At 39.3% G+C, this 17,853-nt stretch overlaps 1 protein-coding gene across 3 annotated transcripts in view; it reads right to left on the reverse strand.

Moving 5' to 3' along the window:
• Positions 1 to 17,853, reverse strand: part of Sema2a (Semaphorin 2a) — a 617,363-nt gene that overhangs the window by 480,712 nt on the left and 118,798 nt on the right. Inside the window, exon 1 of one of the 3 annotated variants that reach the window (XM_076371272.1) lies at positions 8,743 to 9,633. The exons of the other annotated variants lie outside the window; for them this stretch is intronic. The gene's annotated coding sequence lies outside the window, so the exon portion shown is untranslated. Of the gene's footprint in view, positions 1 to 8,742; positions 9,634 to 17,853 lie in introns of those variants that run through there. 3 annotated transcript variants of the gene reach the window in all.

Consider the following 17,853-nt stretch of genomic DNA (forward strand, 5'->3'; position numbering starts at 1 on the left):
TAGGTAACTTGAGACTCGATTAAAACGAATAATAAATATTCTTTACAATCTTAACAGATTTACATATCGATATTTATAATAATATTAGAACTTATACTGAAATAATAATTAAAGTAACAACTACAACGTCTCGGAATTATAATCTTCACTGTAATCTGACCGACTTCATGAAGCTTTCAGATAATTATGAACGGTACACTACATGTATCCTTTATGCATTCTGGTGTTATGAATGTAATTTTGAATTATTTATTAGTTGATTTCCCGAGACGAATAAGCTCCCGTGGAATTAGGGCTCAAGTTAGTCTAGAACAATAAATTGAACACGACTGGACGATCAAACGCAAATTTTATCACTGCTGAAACATGGTCAGGCGTCCTCCGACTTTCATAAGGCACGAACTGCAATATTTTCAATGTAACCGACTTCGCTACAGACACGTTGCATAAAAATAAGGTCGAGAGGGTCCGATGTCGCCAGAAAGGGTTCGTTCCTTTAAACAGATTCGTCGAACGAGAAGCGCACTTCAAACGTCTTCGATCTTATTTGCAAAGGTAAAAGTGTGCTCATAGTGCCGCTATGTTGGGTCAGAAGCGCTCAATTACGAGGCTTCGGCGTTACGAGCCGCTGGACTTTTTGAATTTGTCCCGTCAACGGAAGTTGAAAACTTCAAAAGCGTTTACTCGTTTCATAATTAGACTGTGAATCGTGCGGCACGCTCTAGTTCACATGTTTCAGATTATGTTTCGAGCGTGAAGGCAACTTAAAAATTTCATGGAATTACTAAAGTTTTTGTTTGAGTGGCTCAACAAGTGTTGAACACGTGAACGAATATATATTTTTATTAATACATGCTTTCGAATAAGTTAACTGTACTATAGAAATAAAAGTTAAACGATGAAAATGAACAGTGAATTCGCTGATGCACATTATCTTCTCATCTGCTCAAGAGAAATTGAATTTAATTAAATTTGAAACTAGTTGTGGAGTTAATAGCCTTCTGAAGCTTTTTCGTAATTAGAACCATAGAGATATGGAAAAAAGGAAACGATCGAATGTAACTTGACTTTAGAATTAAAATTATTTTAATTACATATGACCATATTCCATGCAAACGGGAAATGAGAAATTCAGGAGAAGTAACTGCGAGAACGAGCCGCATTCTTTTTCAATTTTATTGAAGTTCTGGCTAATTAGAATTTGCAGAAGCGCTTCTTGGGAAAATCACGCTTCTTTCATTTTGTTTCGCGTAACTGTACATAAATTTTTGTGGCATCGCACAAAAACGCAAGCTCCTGCATATTATTACTCCACTCTTTATTACGCACACGTGACAGGATGTTTTATCATAAAATGAAAGAAAAAGATTTATGCAACGGTTGAGTCTAGCTCGTGATCGTTAAAATGTTACGAGTTACTTATTGCTATATTATTGCTATATTAAAAATAACGTCATAATTCAAAGGCGACGATGAAGCACGTTTGTTCAAAGCCGCAGTTGTAACAACATTCTGAACCTAATTAGACAATCCTTTGACCATATTTTGCTAGTAAATTCTGCGACAAGTAACTCTCTACCCATCTCTAATTTTCTCAAAAGGGAACAACAATACATTAACCCTTTCAAGTTTAGCGATGTCGTGGCGATACCACCTTTTAAAATCCATTATTACGACGGCAGCAAATTAATTACCAAACGGGGAAAAGTCATGATCCGGAAGATCAGATTGTCGCGTTTCACGGGTCACGCGAGAAGTTCGACTTTTCCCCTTTTTTTCGCCGGGGAAGACTCGGCACGGGAAGCAATTCGAACCGAGATCGAAGCGAAACCTTGATTACCAGCGTGACTAACGAGACTCCGTTCTTCCTAGGAAACGGGGAATAGCTGTTCGTTCGTTCGTACCTATCTCCGGAGAATCGATTTAGCGACGACGATGCCGGCGTGCCCCGCCGATTCCACGACAATGAAAGATCGATTTCACATTTGTAATCGGGCGAGCGCGACATCGTCCTCTCAGGCCTCCCTCGCGTCTCGCAGGAACGTGAAAAAAAAGGAAAAGAGGAATCGGCTTGAAACATCGGCCCCGCCGAAACGGAGGATTAGAAGAGACCATTGTTACACTTTCGTGTAATCGTCGAAGCAAAAATTCGGGTCGAGAATTCGGAGATGATGGAGGGAGCCGCGGATATAGGGTAAGTCCGAGAGAAATAGACCACCGGGAAAGACGGTTCACTATTTATGATTCCAAAACCATCCATTAAAAGCGCAATATTTCCTACTTTCGTTGTAACTATCATTGGGCTGCGGATTTTTATGCATTTATAGGAAATTTTGAAAGTGCCAAATTTCAGAGAATGCGCATGATACGAAAAATATACAAAATATCCAAAGCACAGTGCTTTCTGTAATATTTATCGGAGAAAACTATTTTCTATCGCAATTCTACCTTTTCAATTACAATTTTTGCAACATTATTGTTTATTTTTATTGTTGTTTTTAAAAGTTGATCTATTTAATTCTAGTCAATCTGTTTCTTGTCTATTTCTAACACAGCGGTATCTCAACTTACGAACATATCTGAGCAGTTTATTGACCAAACCGGTTAATTCCACTTGTCGACATTTTTGCAACTTTATTGCGAATGCATTCGATTGATTCTTAACTTTTTCTAGTTGAACCAAATTTCTCTACTGTTGGGTTTTGTTCCACGAAATTACAAAAATTCTTTTGGTCATACCCAATTATAATAATAATCAAAATTACCAGAAGGATATATTTTTTTATGCATTTTATACAGTTGTTAGGTTAAGACTATACCTGTAATAATAAAACCGAATATATTCTATAATGCTTATTTAATTTTCCATTTTAAAAGAAATTTTACAAGTCCCTTTTTATAACAGATTCTTATTGTTATTATTATGATATATCACTTTTTAATAGAGTCTGTGGGACACACTGTATATTTAAAAAAAATCATTCTCTAAATAAATCCACAAAAATAATTTTTAATTTTTCTATCATATTTGATTGTCGAATATCTTTAAAGCTCTACTTAATTCATCTGTGTCGGACTTACCCTATCGATACCGATCGATGGCCGCCAGAGCCACGAACAGACATCGGACGTATAGAGGGAGAACGACGTACTTGGAGATTTTCGGACACGTTCGACCGACTTCTTAACTTACTTGCGGAGTCATGGTTCGATTAAGCGAAATATCAGGAAATGCTTGGACGAGACTGTGATGGCAGCCGGGAAACTCGTCTCTTAGGAAGCCAACACACATTTTTCTCGAGGACCCCCCCTAACTTCACCGACACCATCGGTGAATTTTATTTGCGAACCTGAATTTCCTCAGAACCGTAATTGAATTTTTCCGTTCCTTGTTGGTGTAGTCATCGAGTATGTGCAACGAGATACTACACAAGCTTGTAACAATGCTTACGGTCGAGTGATTCATTGCGGAGATTAGTAGAATCATTGCATTAGCATTATAATATTCGTTCTATCTTTCATTCCGAAAGGTAAATGTTATAATTAAAAATTATATGAGACAAAACTGTGTATTTATGAAAATGTTAAAATGTTAAAGCTGAAAGTACTTTACTCAGCATTTTATATACTATGTCGATATATAAAATGTTTAGTAACAGGTATAATTAGCATAAAAGTTGCAGAATGTTCATTAAGATAAAAGAACCGAAATTAGTTTTCGATACGATTTTCTTATAGGCAACCGAGAATTAATTTAATTATAAAACTGAATAGTTCAACTTACATACTGTAACTGAGCCATCTAAAATTGTTGAAAAAATTTTATAATCCTTCCCACTAATATCTAAAAAAAAAAAATACAGAAAAGCAACATAATCTTTGATTAAAGTTATATTCATTGAATGCTAGTATAGATGTATTATCTTGTAATGCAACGTAATATTTCAAAAATCCAAAAAATATATTTAATCCTCTAGTACTACCCTTTCCTCGCAAGGAAAAATTTGCAAAACGGAGTTGTTACAACTTTATTGCCGTTGCTTGATATTTAGACCTGCGATAATGCTTCGTGATATAGTCTGATGATGCACACGGTCGTGTATATCGACTGCGTCGAAAATTTGCTCGACGAGATTGAAGTGAAAGGATTATGCATATCAATGGCATTAATATTCGGTTAGTCCTGCATTTTCACCGTCGTGTGGTCCGATAACACGCGCAACCGAGTGAAAAGGGCACAAACTGAACTGCTGCACCCACTCGGCACGCGGCGTGCGTGTTTTTAAAACGGCGGCAGTCCATCTGTGACAAATTGGTTGTCCCGTTTACAACTCGCGGCGCGATACTAGTTGCCTAACATTCACCACTGTTCTCTCCATGACATTTAAACTTCAATTAGCTCGAGTCTATAATTTAGCTGCTCGTTTCCGGATGCACAGCGCATTAAACGGATAAGCGACGAATGCTGCGAAATTCAGCTTTTTTTTTAACTCGTTTTCACTCCACGTTTTTCCTACGATACAGCTCGGGCGTTTCACGTGAATTCTTTTTATCGCAGTTTTCATTTAAACCCGTAATCAAATATTAATGTTTCAATTAGCGTCAAGAATTCAATATTTCATACTATTAAAAGATAATTATTATGCTCTGTTTAGTTGGACAGAACGTTAGAATAGGAAAAAGAAGTCTGAATTGTACTAAATTCCTGTTATTACCTGCATATTTATTTTGAACTTCATCAAGAATTTTGATTAGTATATTCTCAGTTTCTGTGAAGCTGAAATTCTTGGTCCTAGAGAAAGGGAAATGCTCTAGTTGGTCAGGTTAGTCGGAGCAGGTTCTCTAGAACATTGGGTCCGTCTAGACGTAGGAATGTAAAGGGTGAGCAGAGTCAAACGGAATCAAATTACCTAACCTAAAACAAGAAACACAGACCCTGATCAATGAATGGTTGGACGGTGAGATTAGAATCCTACTTATTTCTGGAGAATTTTAAAATTAATACATATTACTATCAATTATGTTATTAAGTTTTGATATCGATAATATGTATGTAATAAATTAATAAAAATTACGCAACTTTACGTATTTGCCATCGTAAAGAAAATGAAATAAAAAAGTATTTAATCTTCATTATAAGAGGATTTTCTATTGCAGTATTTCTATAATACCTCCATGTAACAAATATTTAACTATTACGTCAATAACATGGTACCCAGATACTCACTTTTAATTTTCTTCTACGAAATTCGTTGTTCTTGAGAAAATAGAAGAAAACTATTATGAATCACAAATTTTTTTACCACTGTCACGCCGATTTGTGCTTTGTTAATAAGATATTTGCATAAAAAATATTGCAATGTTACAGTTTGAACAAATGAAAACATTTCGGCGCTACTCTAAGGGTTAAAGGCTTTAGAGTAATAGGGATTACCTAAGTACTAAAAATACAAAAGGTATTAACCCATTCTTCTATAATATCGTGTCAAATTCACAATGAAAATATTAAACTAAAATTTTATTTTATATACTTTTATCATAAATAAAATATTATTTGCCTATCATCAATCTTCAACTTCTCGAGTAAACGTAGACACCGAACACATATATGTAAAATTTTTTCTTTTTCTGCTACATTATCAAAGATGAAGTAATTTTATCAAGCACACTTGTGAAAGAAATTATAGAACAAGGGGTTTAGAGCACAACCGTTTCAAATGTCACGTGGCCCGAAATTTTCGGACGACAGTTCTGTATGAGTTGGCGCACGGGCGCAAGAACCAAACGGTAGTCACTGTCGAGCATATTCTTCCACCCTTTCCGCGCTTCGTGTTCTCCATTCTCAGTCCAGCGTATGAAAAGGTTCGATGCGCGCGCGGTACCGGGACGGGGTCATTTAATACATAGGTACATATGTCAAACAATAAGAGGAGTAGATACACTAAAATCTCATATTCGCCCCGAAGCGACTCCAACCTTTCCGTCACTAGAAAGGATATCATTTCAATAGATGCTGTTCTGCTGCTCGCTGTTCGTAAAATCAAACGCGAACTTGGCTCACGTTCTATTACAATACAGTGTATTCCAGTATGTACATTACCGGCGGAAAGTTCGGGGGCAGTTCTTTACTTCGTAGAAGAATGTGAATGTCCAGCTGAATGGTTCTATTTTTTTGCCATTTTACCAGCGCGAAGTAGAATTCAGGACGCGATTCCCTGATTTTCGAATTAACGGTAAAGTACTTAATTTAATGTTTTATTGCCTTTTTGAAATATTTCTGAATGAAAGTTCATTTGTTATTTGAATATTTTCCTTAATATGATTTGTAATTATAATTCTTGTTGCTGTGCTGAACTTTATACTGTGGTATTTTTATTAATTCCCTAACAATCGATACTGAATATTAAAACACTGTTTGATATTTAATTAAAATATCTGAATGTGCATGCCTCTTTAGCGCTAAATTTACAGAACCCGTAAATTTGACGGATATCGAATTTTTTAAACGTTATTTACTAACAGTTTAAGCTGATTTTGATTGGCGGAATTATGTGAATACGCATCGCAACATTCTGATTTTTAAGCTACAATTTTCGCGATTTATATAGACGAACGCGTAGTTTTCTAAGAACAATAGAATAAACTATAGAATAAACGTCCGTAAATCTAGTGTTGAGAATTAATAATGCATCGGTAACAACATGTCGTTTCCTGAAAATGATTCTTTTATTAAGATAATATTAATTAGAAAATTAATTCCTTATGGTAAACGTTTATAACGTAAATATCTCCAATTATCCACCACGAATATAAACTTCTGTGACTCGAGAGTCCATTGAAACATCGATCGACAGCATTCAATTATCCGTGTTATAACACTCCATAGCAAGTAGAAGCAGTGTGTATTTATCAGGCGCGTTAACAATGTATTACGGATCGCGTATACATGCATATTAATTTTAAAGACAACATTCTCGAAACTAAAGTTTCACATCTACATTCCACCTATAAATTCCCATCATATTTAAATATCTTCAATTAGTCTACACAGTTACTAATACTGACGTAAAATCATGAATCATAAGAAGCGAAAATAAACAAGTACGTATAAACTTTCACGTTAGTTTTCAAAACATAACTCGACATTTACTGTGTTAATACCACAGGCAAAATACTGTGTCAAAGTATGTCAAATTTTTCACCCCAAAAATCCGTCGATGTATAAAATCCACAAATATTAGGGTTGAAGTGCTCGAGAAAATAGTCTCCCGTATTTATCGAGCCAGGGTACAAGCGCAAAACGTAATCTACTCTTTCTCTAAGCGGCCTATATTCGCGGGAACAAAGGCACCAAGGCACCAAGTAGAACACAAACGAAAAAAAAGAAAAATTCGAGCGACGTTAAAGCAAACCTGCCGGGACTAATTCCGAAAAAGAAAACGAGATGCTAACGTGTCGCCGTAGGCGCAATGCGACATTCCTGGGCAAACATGACGGTCATAGGTAAAAAGCTTTCGGATGCTTTTTAAATGTAGGTTAGTATCGAGCTTCTAACAGGAATAAAACGGTCCCCGCTCCGTTTCATTCGTGAGCACGCCGTTCCAAGCAAGCGGGACCAAATACTACATAATGCAGAGTGTTCGAGGAAAGATGCTTCAAATGTGGCGACTAAACCAATTAATGTAAATAACTGAAAGCATTCGTGAAGCTGTTACTGAAAATTATTGGGTCTCGTGTTTTACATTATTTATGGAAACAATTGTGGCATTTATTATGGATCGTTCTTGCGAAGCATGGAAATTGTAATCTTGTTACTACTGGCTCTTGAAATATGGGGGAACGGTTTTAATTACTGTTGTAAGTAGTACAACTCAATTAAAATTCCATCGGCAAGTACACGCGAATGAACATTGTAGATGTACAGATGTTCGGTAACGGGACTAGAGTTTTTATGGACACACATTCGCGAACTATGTAAATAAATATACACGGTGTTCTAAAACGTGGTGTAAAGTTTTTCGAAAACATTGGAACTCGATGTGAATGACTGTATAAACTATTTCATAATACATTTATGACTTTTGTTCGTTCGGAGTAATATATTTTCCTGTAGATTCTAATTTCTGATTTGATTTAATTGCATTTCACATACCTGTCCTGACGAAAATTGATTAGATTCGAATTTAAATGGAACTAAATGTCTCTTCGTTTCAAATTTACGTGAACAAATATAATGTCCCAAACTTTATTTTAATAATCTCTTTCACTTCATATAGCAACCGGTGTTAAAATACATTAATTATCCCAATATTTACAAACACAAGTAAATGAGTATATTGGGTATTCTGAAGTAGATTATTTAGACTCCCATTCAGTTTACTTCAAAAAGCACATCTAATACTAAAAGTTCCCAGTTACATCTACATCCTGTAAACCGAGACACACGAATATACCGGGTGTCTCGATAAAAACCAATCAGACTTTCCAAATACAACATACTTCAAACAACAAACCCAATATTAAAACATATCAAACACCTCGATATCCCCAACTTCAAAACCCAAATATACCGGGTACCCCAAGACGAACCAACCAAATTTCCCAACTCCTTGGACACAAGTTGCATCAAACACGCCGGCGGCATTAATATATCAAGTATTCCTGCTTTATCATGCCAAGCCCGTGTTTTCAAAACAAACACTTCGGATTGCCATTCGTGTAGACCAATGAGATATTTCGTACCTTGGTATCCAGCCGGGCAACGCGACTCAACTCCGCTGCGTCCTCACTCAATTATGCAACGTTTGTAAACCACTAACGGCAGTATAATTATTTAACTGCACAACCCAATCAAGGGAACGGGTCGGCGGTGGCAGAGCTCGGCTACGGAGTGCCGGCGTCTCCGAGATCGTGCCCGACGTCGGACACGAAGCACCGATGCCACATAACGTACCTCGCGTCACGTTGCGACAAGAAACGTCGCACAGGCTCGTGCCCTCCCGCCCACGGTCACGCGGTCCGCTCGACCGCCGGTCACGTAAACATCACACACTGCCACTCGACACGCAACACGGAACGAAGGGAGCACATTCCACGAGGAAAACGCTGGAACGTCGGAAACGACCGGCCGTAGGTTTCCGTTGGTCACACGATCCTCGCGCGAAACGTCAATCCCTCAATAACCGCGCGCGGAGGCTTCATGCTCCATCCATCTGGGAACTGCACTACTGTCAGCCGTGGCGTGAATCCCGCAGAAATCCTTCAACACCGTACACGAAATCAACTATACAGGGAGCAACACTGAAACCCAGCCAGGCTCGTCAACAGGCGACAGCGGTGCTTGTTTAGGGGATCCGACAACGGCTGGCACGGACGTCGCTGAAGGATTCTCGTGTCGACGCTGCTCGGGGACGTAACCACATGTGACCGAAAGTGGGCCACCAGCCGGACACCGCGTTCAAGACGCACACACGCGGTCTCACTCGACCCTGCACACGGTCCGCTGGCCTAACTGGCCGGGGATCACGGGGTTGCTCGTCGGAGACACGGCGGAAAAACTCGCGGCTGCGGGTCGGGTCGTCGGTGGCGGAATCGCGGAGAGAAAAAGCGCGTAAACCCTCCGCCCGCGAAACGGTCCGGTGACTGAATCGAGCGGTGGACGAGGGACGAGCGACGAGGAGAACAGGCGGCGACGCGAGAATGGTGGGGGCAACTGAAAAGGGTGGCTGAAGATACACCCATGCTGCGCGGCTGCGCGCCACCGCGCTCAGCGCTCTCTCTCCTTTCAGCCTTGGTCGTCTGGCCCGTGCTCGGTTTCGGTCTCCGTTCCTCATCCAGGAACGCGATCACCCCGTCGCGCGTTCGCCAACGCTCTCGCCACCCCGGCTCATCTCTCATCTCCCTTTATCTTTGGCGGCCGGAGAGTAGCAGTTGGAGCCGCGCAGCGCGCGCTCGGTTCCTTAGGTTTTAGGTGCGCGCCTTTATTACCGGCCATTATTTCTACGGAATGCTGTTAACCGTAACGCAACGAAATGATAAATTAATTTGTTCTGCGTAACGGGGCGCGGACCTGGCCCCAGCCGTGATGGGATGGGTCGGGACGGGAAACCGGAAAAAGGGCCCTGCCCACACTTTCCCGTGGACGGGAAAGTTTATAGGGTGCGCGTGGACGAAGATGCGGTTCGCCGGCACCGAGGCTCGATATTGTCGGTCGGCCCTCTCGAGTGTTCACCCCCGCGCTCGTTGGCTCTCGTCGATGGAATAATTATTATCTTCCTTTGTTTTCGTTTCTTCCCTTTCCTTTTTGCTTCTGTTCCAGCGAATCATCGCGACCCGACCGACGGGATTGTAGGTGAGTGGAACAGAGCTGCGTTATGTGATCATCGTTTCGAACGTCTCGTTGCCGAGGCTTCATTAACCGCGCGTATTAATATCTTTTTTTTAGAAATAAAGGATTTATGAGAGAATAATGTGTGCTTTGTGGTACTTTATTATTATGCGTTATTTTTATGCGCGTTATTTTTAGGTGTTAAAGTTCTTTACTGTACTGAGTTAAATATCTGAATGCTACAGATACGTGAAATTCATTATGTAACATATAAGCAACGAAGATATTATTATCGAAGAAGTCAGTTAACCTTTTGTCGTACGATTTATTTTCGCTTTGCACTTGTCAGAATTAATTGTCATTATCCCTTTGAACTGAAATGACGAGTCCCATTTATACGTACGCTCAGTGCGAATCTGGATTTCGCGAATTATTTTACAAATATGCTGTATCGTAACTAAAACAATTTTGTTATTTTCATAAAATATGTGTGTTCATAGGATAGCGACAAAATTAAACAGCGTAAGCAGGAACGTTTGATTTGAAACAAATCGTCAGCTAAGGAATTATTAATAGACTAGAAACAATAGAGAAGTTCTATACTCTTTCCACATATAAATTAATAACAAAACAATTAATATTCCATTCGAACTCAGTTTTCAATATTTATATTTGTTCAACAATTTTTGTTTGTCCCCGTCAATATTGAACAAAATTGCTCTAAAGTTCCGTTTTGTCAAATATTTCTGCTTCTGCTTTCAGCTTCGAAAATAAAAGATTTACGCAAAAATATTGCATTATACCAACGCTTGGAAAAATGTAAACATTTTGATTGATAAAGTGAGGGTTACAAAGCAAAGCGGTTAATAAGAGTATTGAGTAAAGTCAAACGTAGAATTCCGAAGAAACAACGGGGAAGAAGCGTGGCAGGTCGCAGTACACGTTCAGCAATGAAATAAAATTTTGCGTTGGCAAGCTGTTGATCTTCACCGGTTTCGTACGGTCGGCGGAACACCGAGTCATCGACATCAGCGGCGGCCTGTACGTGCCTTACTTACACGACCGACGAATTGCATTCCGTGTATCGCGGGCGGACGATTCCCGAGCTCACCCGTAGCTTAAAACATTTGCACAAGGATGGGCGGTTTCCAGGGCCCACTGACGTAGCACAACAGATTAACGTTTGAATTATCTGCGCGGAGCACGGAATACCAGCGCGGATGTGCACAATACCGATGCCTCTATAGAGTGTTGGTCGCGTGGCTCATTAACGTAAACGGTTCTGCGGTCGTGCTACTTGCCCCAAAGACAGCGGTCCTTGCTGGACCGATAATGAAAATACCGGACAAAGCCGCGCGAGCTTCAGGGAACGTTTTCGTGAAATTCGTGTGTCTCGATGATGGCCCCGCGCCACTGGCGTGCGTGTTTCTCCGTAAATTCGCGGAATACGGAGAGTATTTCCAATCGTTCAACCGTTGGAGTATTATCTTCCCTGAAATGGAAATTCCGAAGTTTTTGTGCCCAAACTAAATGAGGGAAATGGTAATAAAATAATCTTCATCGAACCTGTCAGTCTTTTTATCTAATTCTGAGAGAGACAAATGTAATAATGTACATTATAGCGAGGTAATAGAATTATTTCTGTTTTAGATTCTCACGCGAAAGTGACGCTGAGATCTCAAAGTTTAAGAAAGTACTTGATTTTCCTATTCATAAATTTACAAACATTTCTCGGGATTCGAACACCGATATGCTTTATTAAAACTTTCACAGGAAGCACTCGTGGATGCGAACTTCTTTATTCAACAAAATCGCTCTAAAATTAACAAACAAGAACAACATCTCTAAAACAAGCTTTTTTAGCTAGCAAGAAGTATTATTTTCATATTAAAAAAGATCCTCAAATTGTCTATAGTCACCACCCACATAAAAGCATTCGCTCTTTTGTATCGTTGCATCGTGAAGTAAAAAGAGCTGTTCGTTCTGTTAGAAAGACTGTTTAGTAAAGTCTGTCAGTATTAACCATTAGGGGAATTCGAAAACACAATATCAATAATTTTTCGTAACTTCGAATCTTTCTAAAAATTCATACGAAAAGGTGAAGTAAACAGAAATATTCGTTTGTTATTATAGAAAGGCTATTTACTAAAGTCTGCCAATACTAACCATTAAGGAAGTTCGAAAACATAATATCAATAATTTTTCGTAATTTCGAATATTTCGAAAAATTCACCCAAAGAGGTTATTCGTGGAGAAGTAAGCGGCAAGGCAAGGATTAAGCACGACGGAGGGTACCTATGTCGCGGGTGTCTCGAAAGTGTTAGCGGTCGGCGATAGTAGACGGCGCAATAAAATCTCACGTGCGTTGTCACGAGCGTTTCCTACATTTGCGGTGGTTTGTCGGCGGACGGCCGCGTAGCGAAAAGTGATAACGCGATTGTGTCACCACCCATCGATTATGGGGGCGCGGGAACACCGCGCAGCGCGTTCCGACAACCGCGACTAACGCTCTCAGCCCTGTCACCATTATGCGTCCGGTCTTTCATCCGTTGTATTACGATTATCACGGTCATATATACGGCGCACAAGAGCCGGTCGGGAACATAGAGAGGTGCTGTCGGACGAGGCTCTATTGTCGGCCCACGGCTCGACATGTTGGTAACGAGCCGTTTGTTGCTACAAACTGCACGTACGCGACGCACGGTTGTACCCCCAGCAATTTACCGAGTCACATGCTGATCAATATCACCGAATAAAGCAAATGAATGGATTTAATCGATCCCGTTTATCGATAGAAAACTGGTTTCATCCGGTCCCCGGATAAAGATTATGTACGCGCGAATCGGTTGTTTATTATTCGCATTTTCAGCGGCGATGGAACCCCGCGAATATTGGATCGGTAATTAAGTCAAATCGGATATTTTACATCGACACGTCGCTTTTGCCGTTGTAATATTGAATCTAGAACGGTTTACAGCATTCTTGCTGCTCGCAAAGGACGTGATTTATTTTAGTCAATCTTTTTATCTGTACGCCATTAACGAAGCGTCGTGAAAATAGATTTGAAAACGATTCCTTTGTCGATCATTCACGCGAAGACAATTTTTTTCTTTTTGTAGGCGTTTGAGGTGTATTTATCGCTCGCCGGTTAATGTAGGGTATCAAGCCAAGCATCGCAAAAATTAAATTTATCGTCTAATGATTATAGGGTGCCTTTAATAATACGGCAGGGAAGAAGGTAACTTCTGCAAGTAAATATATGATGGAAACATACAATTGAATTTCTCATTAGAAGATTCTTCCGCGAATCAATTTTTCAAGGAAAATCAAGTCGTGTAAATATTTATAACATTTACGATTTCCTAATCTCTACAAAACCACTTGTAAAACGCATGTCCACTAGAATGTCAATCCCAAAACTACAAAAATGTAAAAATTAACAAACTTGATCTATTAAAACGAAAAGTCCTTTTAATCTTTTGCACTTCAGTGGGCATTAATACACACAAAACTATAATATCTAATATTTAATATTAAGCTTTGGACAGTGCATTAATTCGTGAAATACTAAAACTAAAAGACTCCGTAACCCCTTCTCCTGTAACATCGAGTCAGACTCGATGAAATCTCAATTATCAATCTTTAATCTTTAGAGCAATCTTAGACACAGAATAAGCATGAATTCTTTCCTTCTACTAAATTATTAACGATAAAATAATCTAAGTACCACTTCTCGTTAAGTTGTTATCAAAAAGTATCCTCTGTATCTCATCAGTTAATTCCTTTTATCCCATATCTAAGCAAACTCAGAAAAAAAACGATACGCTCGATCGTTTACTGCTCCCTTCATTTTGCTGACATCCCCGATGGCACCGGCGGCAATCAAAGTCCTGATACATACGTCGCGTCGGGCAGACGATATTTTACTACACCATGAAATGGGCGAATAAAAGTTTTCTTCGTCTAGGGGAACAAATACGGTCCCAGTCTATGGCACTGATATTTTGAATTGTATTTTCGTCTTTCAATCTCGGCGCCCTCGCTGTCACCATCCTTCTCTTATAGACGCTTTTATATTGAACCGTCGAAATACGTCTGGCGGCGATGACGTCTGCTGTCCGAGATAAAGCAATTCCGTTGATCTTTATGCCGTAACGCGAATTACTACGGTAGCCGCCGATGACCGTGAAGATGGCGTCTCGCGAAGGAGCTCAACTTTTAATTAAGCTTCGTTCAATTACAACCGCTCTAACGGAGCCTGGCTTCCCAACTCTGATTGCCTGCTAGCGCGAACACCGCAAGCGCTTTCCATCGTTCTTCAGCGAAATAATGCGGTTAACCCATTCCTTCATGCGATCCATCTACATATAATACCATGGCAGTTTGCACGCTGCGGTGCGCGGCCAGTTCCCCGCGTAACATTTATCGCTCACGATTCCACGGTACATCGGCCGAAAATGCGGGGCTGATATAATTGCGCCCGATACATTCGTTCCCAGCTCGAACCGATTAAGGTCTCCTCAATGCCTCGTGTATCTTGTTTCAATGGATAGATGCGATTGTAACGCGTCTTCTCCCGATTTCTATACAAATCGAACAAAGCTTCCGCTTTAATCATATTCTTTTCATGGCTGTGAATAAATCATATTTCCGTGTACCCATAGACGTGAGTCAGGAGTTTCTTCTGGATATCTGAGATGACGTTGAATACTTTATGTGAGCTTTTTATAGTTTCCGGTATAAAAACGGCTGGATGAATTATTTTTGGAACAATCCTGTAGATGTGGGTTTCTTATTTGGTGAAAGAAGTGGGAAATATGTCTCAGTATTACTTTGGGTATTTACCTTGGGATTTACAATAATGCTGTTTGATTTAAATTCAATTTTGAGTAATTCTAAATACTTCAGGTTTGTAACGAGGACTTAAGAATCAAGAAATAGGTAAATATCAGTTACATTTCATATAGAATATTTTTCAATTTAGACCAGTCCTTATGGGTAAACAAACAATTTAGTTTTTGATCGTTTCTACTTATGTATATAATTTTTTAACTTTTGATATTGAAATATAATTATCAAATTGTATTATTTTCGTTTACTATATGCCATCAACCATATATTCTTTCTCGCGTCTATGAAAGAAACATAGCCTTGAAATCATTATTATTATATTGTATGATTTTTAATTTTAGGTCACCGATTAAAAGGAGAAAAAAATAGTAGTATAGTTCTCGGTCGATTTTGTTTATGTATAATTTTTAAAATTGTAATATTAAAACATGACTATTAAACCGTATTATTTTTGTTCACTATGTTCTATCGATCCTTACTTCATTTTCACACCTGCGAAAGAAATATAAATGATCTTAAAATTTCGGAAATATTAGTTCAAAGGTGTTTGTCCGATCATCACTCTCGCCCTTCCAAATTGGATAGTTCAACCTCGCCTCTGACACTGTCCGTTTGTTCCGAGAATCAATGAAGATATTTTAAGTGGCAAGGATAAATGCGCCACCCTGTTTATTCATACGACTGTATCTCTTTGGCAACCGCAAACCTATTTGGATTCAGCACGATTTAATGCCGCTTGTCAGGAGTTTACGACTTCTGCTCGCCACAGCGGACGGATGCCCTTTTTCGTGCTCCCTCGATCTTACCCCGGACGCTGATTAGGTAAATAGCCTAAAGGTTCGACCCTTGCGCCAACGTATCCGTCACTGTACTCGTTGGGTCGGAAGAGGAATGTGATTGCATATGTATCGGCGGAGAGGCTAGTAAACTGATAGCCCTCTTCCTTAGGGACGTATCAGCGCGGAAAAACATGCGATACCCCGAAATGAATGTGGGACCTAAAAAACGATTCCGAAGTTTTCTCCAGCGTCCTTTTCCTAGTGACATATGGACTAAACTTTTACCCCAACGCAGACTATATATTCTTGTATCTTACTTTTTTCGCTGACATTGACAACTTTCAGATGCGCTGGATTTTGAAGATTCGGCAGTTCAAAATTTAGATTCGCGCGAAGTAGCATGATTAATTGTTAATATACCGGTGCCATATTTAAATATTCGGTGAATCCGTTTTTTATTATTTGTTATTCTATTACGTTGTATTGTTCACATTTAGATTATTAATTAATGAAAACATTGTAACACTTATTTAAAAGTAGTTAATGCTACTTTGTTTAGAAGCGTTTACCAAAAATTTAATATAAAGTTCGGTTTGTGCAAACAATGTGCGTTTCGTTGTTTTAATAACACAATAAAACGCCGTGGAAAACTGTTTAAACATTCCTTCCTATATAAGAGTTTCAAAGAATTACCTACCTCTCACTACGTTATGAACAATACTTCTAGCTCGTAAAGGATATTATAAATACTGCCTTTCCCAAGAAACAAATTATTAAATTAAAATTATTAAAAAACACAAAAATCCTGTAACTAACCTACATTGACTGATTCAGAATAGTTTACCAACTATTTCTAAGTTCTCGCGAGAAAAAAATTTCTCTTGAAGTATTGTTGGACAAATTAAATATTAATATTCAAATATTCTTAATAGTATTAATCATTATTAATTATTAATATCAGCAATTGCGATATTAATATCTAATTCCCCTTCAAGCATTTTTTAAAGACTTTAACTTTCACTTTAATAACAAAAACGAGGTATGGACAATTTAAGTGAAAGTACCCGTCACAAGATGACTTCTTTATCAAGCGAAAGAAATTGAATCGACAAGGCCGCACCTGTTGTGCAAACGTTGGCAATTATTTCAGTTGCAAGAGCGGCACCGGGTCAAGCAACGCAATTAACCATCGGGGAAGTCCGAGAATGGTACCGGGTTGGCTTCGCAGCCCATGAAACTCCGTTTCGCCGGCAAGAAGGCCTGCTACCGAGGAAAAACTGTTCTCCCGTCTACACTTGTCTAGGGGATGGTCTGACATCTTTCTTCCCATCCGTCTGTTCTTTGGTCAAGCACCAGGCTCTTTCCGCCACCCTCCAGCCGCCCTTTTTTCCCCGTCGGTCTTGGGTCTCGGTGTCAGTATTTATAGCGGACAGAAACCGCAGAACACAGAGAAAGCTGCCCAGCAGGGTAGAAACAAACCCGAGCGAATCCGTGGACCGCTTCTTCTGGCGAACGTCCGGAGCAACTTCAGCCTCTCGACGCACCCAGTGCAGGAACGTGGCACATGGAGACAGTATAACGGCTAAAAGCCTTAACCGCGGCGTCCTCCTTCCGTTTTCTTCGCGGAAGAAACGAATTGTCGTTCGGCGTCCCGCGATTTACTGGGAAATACAATGGAACCCCCTATAACTCGATTAAAATATTCCGTTACAGGGTTCCACGTTTACGAATTTCGCGTGAAACTCCCTTTTTGCAAAAACGAAGACAGATTAATAATGAAATTATTTATAAGCATAAATCAAAATTTCAGTTTATCTGCATTTTATATTTATGCGCATAATTTTTATATACTTTATGTAACGTTTAAGGTATTATTTAAACGTCTGAGGTTTCTGT

The sequence above is a fragment of the Nomia melanderi genome, chromosome 10 (genome assembly GCF_051020985.1).
Source record: "Nomia melanderi isolate GNS246 chromosome 10, iyNomMela1, whole genome shotgun sequence".
NCBI classification, from domain to species: Eukaryota; Metazoa; Arthropoda; class Insecta; order Hymenoptera; family Halictidae; genus Nomia; species Nomia melanderi.